General features: G+C 38.0%; 1 long non-coding RNA gene across 1 annotated transcript; it reads right to left on the minus strand.

Annotated features, from left to right (window-relative positions):
• Positions 1–761: 761 nt before the first annotated feature.
• LOC102154621 lies at positions 762–8353 on the minus strand. The gene is made up of 3 exons (XR_005353042.1): positions 8162–8353; positions 1121–1497; positions 762–1008 (listed from the first exon to the last, which is right to left on the minus strand). It is a non-coding gene; the product is annotated as an uncharacterized LOC102154621 (long non-coding RNA).
• Positions 8354–8621: the final 268 nt, after the last annotated feature.

Consider the following 8621-nt stretch of genomic DNA (forward strand, 5'->3'; position numbering starts at 1 on the left):
TGGGGTCAGAACTTCCTCTAAGCCTCAGGCTCAAAGCCAAGATTGGGAACTGGTAAGGGACTGAACTTGTAAGGAGAATTGTGTATCCTAAACAATGGAAAGATAAAGGGTACAGAAACTGGAAGAACAAGGCAGGATCAACCGGTCAAAGAGTCACAGAAGTAATGCTGCCTTCAGTCCCCTACTTTTATGCCATGGTTCCATGTCTATAGAAAAGTGTAGTAAATGGCAGGGACTATTTATTGGCTCTCTGGCTAGCTTTATATCCCTTCTTGAGTATGGAGGATCATGATCCCAGGGCGTTAATCATAGAAGAAAACCAGAAGCCTCATGTGAACACTACATTAAGAGAGGCATACTAAGTAAGTCTTCATGGGGATAATCTACTCCCTTCGGGTCTGTTACCATTGAACATAAATAATAGAGCTTGTTGTTTGTTCTGTTATTTTTGGGTCATGATCATGTTGAATCAATCAACACAGATTCAATGAAACCTACTACATGCTAGACTCTGCATTTAGACATTCTTTGGCCAAACCCCAGGTACTCCATTTTTAAGCCAGATGAGCCTCACCTGGCTCTTTGTACTCGTTTCCTAATATGTAAAATGATCATAATCATAGTACTTATTTTACAGGGTTGTTGTGAAAAGCAAATGAGATGCAGAGGGCTTAGCACCTTCTCTAAAGCATAATAAACGTTCCTTATATGTTTGAGTCATCTATTGTGAAACAATAAGTCACAAAAACAAACAACATTTATTATGGCACAGTTTCTGTGGGTCAGGATTTCAGAAGCAGCTTAGCCAATGGTTCTTGTTGGGGTCTCCTACGAAGCTTCAGTCAAGGTGTTGTCTAGAGGTGCAGTCATCTCTAGGCTCAACTTGAAGGATCTGCTTCCGAGCTCACTCCCATGGCTGTTGGCAGTGTTCTCCTCAGTGCGGCCTTATGGCATGGCAGCTGGATTCCCATACAGCAACACAAGCCAGGAGAGTGAGAAAGAGCACACCTAGGACAGAAGGCAGAGTCCTTAGGACATGACATCCTATCACTTCTGTTGTAAACTGTTCATTTGAAGTGAGTCACAAAGTCCAGCCCACACTCAGCAGAAGAAAGCATACCCACTATAGATATCACTTCAATCTCATCAGGGCAAGGCTGACATGCAATGTGCAAAGCAGAAGCCTGTGTCACTGTCAGATAGTTTCTCTCAGTTCCAACTTCCTGACTGAGCATAAGGGACCCCAGTAGTCTGGAGGCATGAGGAGATGGCCCACGGCTGCTGAAGATACTGTGTGTGTCGTTGGTCTTGTCAGTCCTGGGAAGCTCAATATCTCCCTGTATGACAGCCATTCTCTACCAGGGACTTATGCTGGGACCCACGGGTGGTGGTTAGTTGCAAGGGCTCTAGATCCGTGCTGATCATATTCAAACTCTCCACCACTCACCAGCCAGGAAACCTTGGAGGAATTACCTAACCTTGCTGCATCTCAGTTTCCTTAAATGAAAATGGGAAGAAAAATAGTAAGTGCTTGTAGTTGAGAGAATTAAACAAGACAATCATGTAAAGTACTTCAGAATAGTGCCCGCCCCACAGAAAGTACTCAGTAAATGCTAGCTATTAGTATTTCTATAAACATAAAGGAAGAAATTGCATTATCAGTTTATCTACTTCCCTTTGTGGGCATGTTAAAAAACTTGCAATATCCAGGTACTTAGACTAACCTTAGAGTCACACAGGCTCCATCTTTCTACAGGGAGAAATCGGAGTTACTGCCCAGGCATCTTTGAGCGGAGTGCTACTGCCTTGAACTTTCTGGGGTTAGGCAGCCCTAAGGAAATCTATTTCCCATATATTAAAAGTGCCTGCAACATACTAGCCACTCAAAAAATACCAATTACCTTCTCATCTCTCCCTTTACTCCTATTTACAATGAACTAGAAGTGAAAAGATATCTCTCTATAAAATGTAATTGGCAATAGAAAGGCGTACCTGCTGAGTGAGTGGTTCAGGTGGTACGAGTTATGGGATCCCAGAGGAGGAAGTGATTTGGTGAGGTACTCAGGAAATGGATGGGTAATTATCAAGGGAATTTAGATTCTACAACCCACCAGAAAAGATAGTTTAGGGTGAGCGTGCATTTTCTTTCAATTACCTGACAACCCAAGGTGAAATCAGGCTGTTTGAAATGTTCTGGTATTAGCAGCTCTGCCCTCATATTTCTTCATATATCCTTAACCAGTTGGGTTTTCTTTTAGTGAAAATGGTGTTAACTAAATCAATTTTCTTCTAAGGCTGGTGATCAGTATCATTTACATCTTTACAGAGTTTTCAGCTCCTCAGAGGCAAGTTTTTTTTTTTTTTAATATTTATGTATTTATTTGCAAGAGACAGAGAGAGGAAGCACAGGGAGGAGAGGGGTAGAGGGTGAGGCTCGATCCCAGGACCCTGAGATCATGACCTGAGCTGAAGGCAGCTGCTTAACCAACTGAGCCACCTAGGCGAGCCAGAGGCAAGTTATTGACAAATAAAAGGAAGTTTGCCCTTTTAATGATCATGTGAATTAACCAGAAAGAGAAATTCATTGAGGTGGTAATTGCTAGTCAATTTGAGCCCTCCTTATTATACATGCATTAGAAACACTTCCGTTAAGGGGCACCTTGATGGCTCAGTGGGTTATAAGCATTTGCCTTTGGCTCAGGTCATGGTCTCAGGGTCCTGGGATGGATCCCCGTATGTATCCAACTCTCTGCTCAGCAGGGAGTCTGCTTCTCCTTCTCTCTGTCCTTCCCCTCATTCATTCTATCTCTCTCTCATAAATAAATAAATAAAATCTTTAAAAAAAAGAAATACTTCTTTTAAAATAGGTTACCTGCTCTACTAGATGTGAGAATAGTCGAATGTGGAAGTATGTATATTTTACAATTATGACCCTTAAATGAATTGGCATCATTAGAACATTAATATTTCCTCTTAATTTATTAAGCATTGAATGAAAGAAATTTAGAAACTGGGGTAGAATTTTCTCGTTTTGGGAAAAAAACTTGGCAGAGTGTAAAAGGATAGATTTTCAATTCAGAACTAAGAAATTTGAAATGGAGCAAACTAATTGAAGGTTCCCAGCTCAACAATTAAGACTATTAACTAGATAAAATATTTATAAATTAGATACTGAGGATGGAACGTATGGCGTGAGGACTATAGTTAACATTGCTACGTGGTGTATCTGAAAATTGCTGAGAGTAGATACTAAAAAGTTATCGCATAGAAATACATGAATGTTGAGTCCTTATGGTGTATAGTTTAAACTTACATGGTGCCGCATGTTAATTATACTTTCCTAAAACTGAAAAAATTAGACAACTTACTTATAATTTGTAATGCCCTGTGGGATTCAGAATATCTGTTGGGAGCTGTTTTTGGTGTTGACTTTTAACTGGATTGTTGTATCTTCAAGGAAGTACAAAAACTACTAATTATCTAGTATTTCTAATTTATTTTGTAAAACTGTTCCATAGAAAATACTTATTAACCACAAAACATAATAAGAAGAGATATGATTTCCTTTCTTTTTTATAGCAATTGTGATTGTAATCCGAGTAGTTTTCCGAAACTACTTTCTATGGCTGAAACATGAGTCAGTTTGGAATTTAGGGCAATGCTCTCTACTGCAATGGACATTCACATTTTTTCCTGATAGATAATGAGCAAATTTTGGTAGCAATCAATAATCTAAACCTAAAACAAATTACTTACACCTAATCAAAAAAAGGTTTATTCTTTTGCAAGGTCCATTTTATAACTACAACGTATCACAGTAAACAGATTTGCAATAGCATTCTTCTCTTCTCCTCTCCAAACTGTCTTGATTTTATATGATGAGGCAAAAACACTCAAATTAAGAATGATGTATCCATTGATCTCTGAGTAGCTTTCTTCTAGACTCTGCCAATAAGAGATTATTATTTAGTATAAATTTCTCATCAAATTTTATTTTAAATTGCAAGGAAGATTATTATTTCACGAGAAAGACTAAGGAAATTCATCTCTTCTCTGGCTTTTGTATTTTGATTTAAAGCACCATGGTTCTCCCAGGCTTATAAAACATTGACTTACTGTATGAGGTTACTATTGCTACCAAATAAATCACCACAAACTTAGTGGTGGCTTAAAACAACACCTGTTATTATCTGTGTCCATGGATCAGAAGTCTGGGCACAGTGTGCCTCAACTGGTCTTACTCTGTGGATGGTCTCAGGAAGCCACAAACCAAGATTCTGATGGAGTTGAGTTCATGATTAGAGTCTGAGGCAGAACCTGCTTTGGAGCTCATCCAGGATGTCAGGATTTCATTCTCATGCTTTCCATGTGGCCCGTCCAGCTCTAAGCCCGCAACAGCAAGTTGAGCCCTGCTCACGCTTCACATATCTCTGACTTCTGCCTCTGCCATGTCTTGCTGCCTTTAAGGGCTGATATGATTATTTGGGCCCCAACTGGATAATCCAGGATAGTCTCTCTATTGTATGGTCTATTGTATGGTCAATTGGTGGCAAGCATGGGGTTCTAAAAACAAATTCTCAGAATATATTTTTGAGTGAATGTGTTTATTCTTGAACCAATCGCTGCCTAGTGGGATGGAATATGCTGCAAGCTTACACCGATCAAGGCCAACTCTTGGGGCTGGAGTAAATCAATTCAGCCTAAACCACCTGGTGGAAAATCCAGGGTCCTGTAGAGGAAAACAGAGGCTGGCTTGGCAATTAACAAGTATCTTCTAACAAATTGCAAATAACTTTATGAAAAAAGAAAAAGGAAAAAAGTGTACTACCCTACCATCCTAGCATCACCACTATTAATATTTAGGTTTGTTTACTCTTTGGTTTATGTCTTTTCCCCTTAGATAAGTGTTTTATTTAGCATATTTGTAAAAATAGTATATTTATAATTTCATGTCATACCTTTTCATTAGATATTATTTCATATCCTTGATAAACTCTAATAACTGGAATAACGGTATTCCATTGAGTAGAACATACCATATTTACTTAACCAATCTTCTACTATTGAACACTATTGAACGTTTAATTGACTCCTTATTATTGTTTGCTTCGTTTATTTGTTTTGGTTTATTGCTTTGCTATTATGTATGCTAAAGGAAATCGTTATGTATGCTATTCCAAAATTTCATCTAAACAAGCCTAAAAAATGATTTAGTCTTAATGCCTATATTTATCCCAATATATCAACAAGATAAGAGATGGAATTTACATATGGTAAGTACCTGACTCTCCTATTGACTTCAATACCTTTTTCTATGTGCTAATTTATTTAGGCAATCAAATTAAATACTTCATGTCCATGCATGAGAACATACTGTAGCCTTCCCTAAAAACATAGAGATATGGGAAATTAGGATACCTTCTTTGGATTAAACTAGTGAAATTTCTAGGCACCAATGTATGCCAAGTACAGTTATAAGCACTAAGTGATAAAGCAGACATAGTCCCTGCTCTCATGGGTGGATATGATTAATCATCCATGGAATTAATTAAAGAGATTACTTACTGATGATTGAGTCTAGCATTTGGGAAAACCCTAAGCTTCAATCAAGACAACTTGGTTATCATTTTAGGGGGTAAGGATATGAATGAATAAGTCAGAGAATGGAAACCTAATTGATAACAGGAATTCCAGTTTGAAGATTGAATATGGGAGGCATAGAATTGAGATACTCAAAGATATAAAAGTGGTCATTGTCCATCCCTTAGCTGTGCAAGGAAGAGCCTCCCTGTGGATTCATGAAATCTGGTCCCTCTGAAAGGGACATCTGTGCTTGCTCATGGGACCATTTCATTTTGTTCTGATTTCAGTCTACTAATTGATATTTCTATAGTAGATTGATCCCCTCTAGTTTGATCACAGCCTGGTTTGGGGTGTATCTTTCAAGCACACCAGCTTCCCAGAGGAGACATAAAAGTTAACCCTGCCAGGGCATCACCTATATCCTGCTAGAGCAGAATCTTGCAATAGGCTGGGTCAGACCATGGGTGTTTGAGACAATTTTTTAAATCACTGTTTCTCAAATCATGGGGCAGGAGCTATGAAGGAGGGGATGAAATTAATGAAGTGGCTTGTGATAAAACATTTATAAAAATATGAAATAGAATAGAGGGGAAAATGTGTTGCTAACAATAAGGCATTATGGGAGTCAGGTGCTAACCTGTCCTGTCAACACACTATCTTTTCCTTTTTATTTGAATTGTAACACTGATCAATTCAGTCAGCTAATTAGTTAATTGAAAAATATCAAACCAGTTTGTGAGTGATTAAAAAATTAATAGGTTATTAATGTTGCAGATTAACTGTGCAATGATATCAACTAGAGTGCTTATTAAAAATGCAGATTTCATGCATCCACTCTTAGACATTCCAATTCAGATATTTATTTTTTTAAAGTTCATTTTATTTTTTTAATTAAAAACATTTTTTCAATGTATTTTTTTAGAAATTTATATTTTATTGGTGTTCAATCTGCCAACATATAGAATAACACCCAGAGCTCATCCCATCAAGTGCCTCCCTCAGTGCCCGTCACCCAGTCACCCCCACCCCCGCCCACCTCCCCTTCCACCACCCCTAGTTCGTTTCCCAGAGTTATGAGTCTCTCATGCTCTGTCTCCTTTTCTGATATTTCCCACTGATTTTTTCTCCTTTCCCCTTTATTCCCTTTCACTATTTTTCATATTCCCCAAATGAATAATTCAGATATTTTGAAGTGAGACCTGGGACTCTATTTAAACTAGAGCCCCAGATGACTTTGGTATAATCAGTCACATAAGTCCTGAGTTTGGGAACCAAGGTTTGGATGACAAACTCAACACAGGGAGGAGCTCTTTTTGTCTACTCATTTGAAGCACTGGGATATTTGTACTGTCAATACTTAGGTGTTTTAGGTATCAGTAAAGCTAATGGAAGGTAACTTGCGGAGTATATGAAATTTCTCAAATGACGTAGAACAAATACTGTGCTGTGGAAAGAAAAATGGTGTCCCTCTCTCAAGATAACTCAACAAAAGACTGATTTTTCTTAGGATTCACCATGCTTAGCATTATGTTGCTTTTCATCCTTTATCAACAACAACTTGGGAATTTATCAGAATATGTGAATACATAACGATGAATATCTAGGTTGGGAATAGCTGAAACGCTAAGCTTAGGAATTGATATGGAACAGGCAATCCCATTTATTTAAGATTTTTTTTTCCTACTTGTGCAATCAAGTTACCATGGGAACCTAAAGGCTCATTTACCACATATGAATGCACAATGCTATCAGTTTTTAAATGAACACAAAAAACTTGCTAAAGATCCCTTCAGTTTCTTCTACCTTCAGAATGATGTACTTTATAAAAACGAACAAATTATTTAACTGTAGACAGTTTAAATGTAGAATTTTGGTAAAACTCCAAATTGGTAAATTTAATTTTGTAAAATCAAAATTATCTTTGTTCATTTGAATGTTTTCTCTAATAATCTAGATGTTGATGTATATAATCCTTCAAAGAGGGGTGACATTTAAGTATGCAATGATGTAATTAATCTGAATGGACATTGGCAGTAGCTTTGCAGGGCCTTGTGATCATCTAGGCATTAACCCAGCTTTTGACTGGATTATGGAGAAGTTCTGAGAATGTCGGAAGAGCTAGTATGGCTAGAATGGGAAGGAGAGACAAAGAATTCAAACAGCAGATACTTTCCAACTAGTATAAAAAGTCAGTATTTTAACACATACACATTCAGTGTGTGCTATCTGTCTGATTTCTAGGGCTGCTTCAAAGGGACTTTTGAGCTTTTGATTTCATGTTGAAGTTCAGGCTAGTGAGGTAGCAATTAGATGTTGCTAGGAAGACCGTAGGTGCAATTTAGAATGAGAAAATATAAAAGTGCACAAGATAATCAGGGTGATTTTCCAGTGAACAAAAAAATTGGGTTGCATTGAGCAAAATGATGATTTGCTCATTTAGAACACCACTGATACAGAGTTTCACATATTTACACATAGATAGACAGGAAAATATGCGTAGGCAAATGTTGGAGGAGTCTCAAATGACAATGAATAAGAAAGGTCTCTTTTCTTTTGTTTTCAAACAAATATTTCTAACCTTGTTTTGTCAAAACTCCTTCATTACCAGATAGAGATTGGCAATATTTCAGTCCAACGTTGGTAACTACTAACTCTTTTCTCACCATTACTTCAGTTAGGATAGGCTTGTTGTGCGTGTTCCCAGGAGCTGCCTGTAGAGGTAAAGGGCCAGGCAGGTGGTGTCTTTGTCTTTCTTAGGGGAGGCTATAGCCCATGGCCCAGCAAACATGCAGGTAGGGAGAAGGGAGAAGTCACAATCATCCTTTGTGACTCTGACACAAACGATCAAAATAACTAGAGGGCCCTCCCTTCCTGCTCTCCTGTAGCAGTGAGGAAAGAGATAGTTGTCACAAACTCTGTGCACCCCCAACAGTCAATCCCGCTTCTCCCCTCTAGGACTTTTTATAGTAAGTGGGAGGGAGATATTCTACTAAATTTGATCGGGTAACTGATGAAAAAAATGGGTCTTCCCTAAAATG

This window comes from Canis lupus, chromosome 1, assembly GCF_011100685.1.
Source record: "Canis lupus familiaris isolate Mischka breed German Shepherd chromosome 1, alternate assembly UU_Cfam_GSD_1.0, whole genome shotgun sequence".
NCBI lineage: Eukaryota > Metazoa > Chordata > Mammalia > Carnivora > Canidae > Canis > Canis lupus.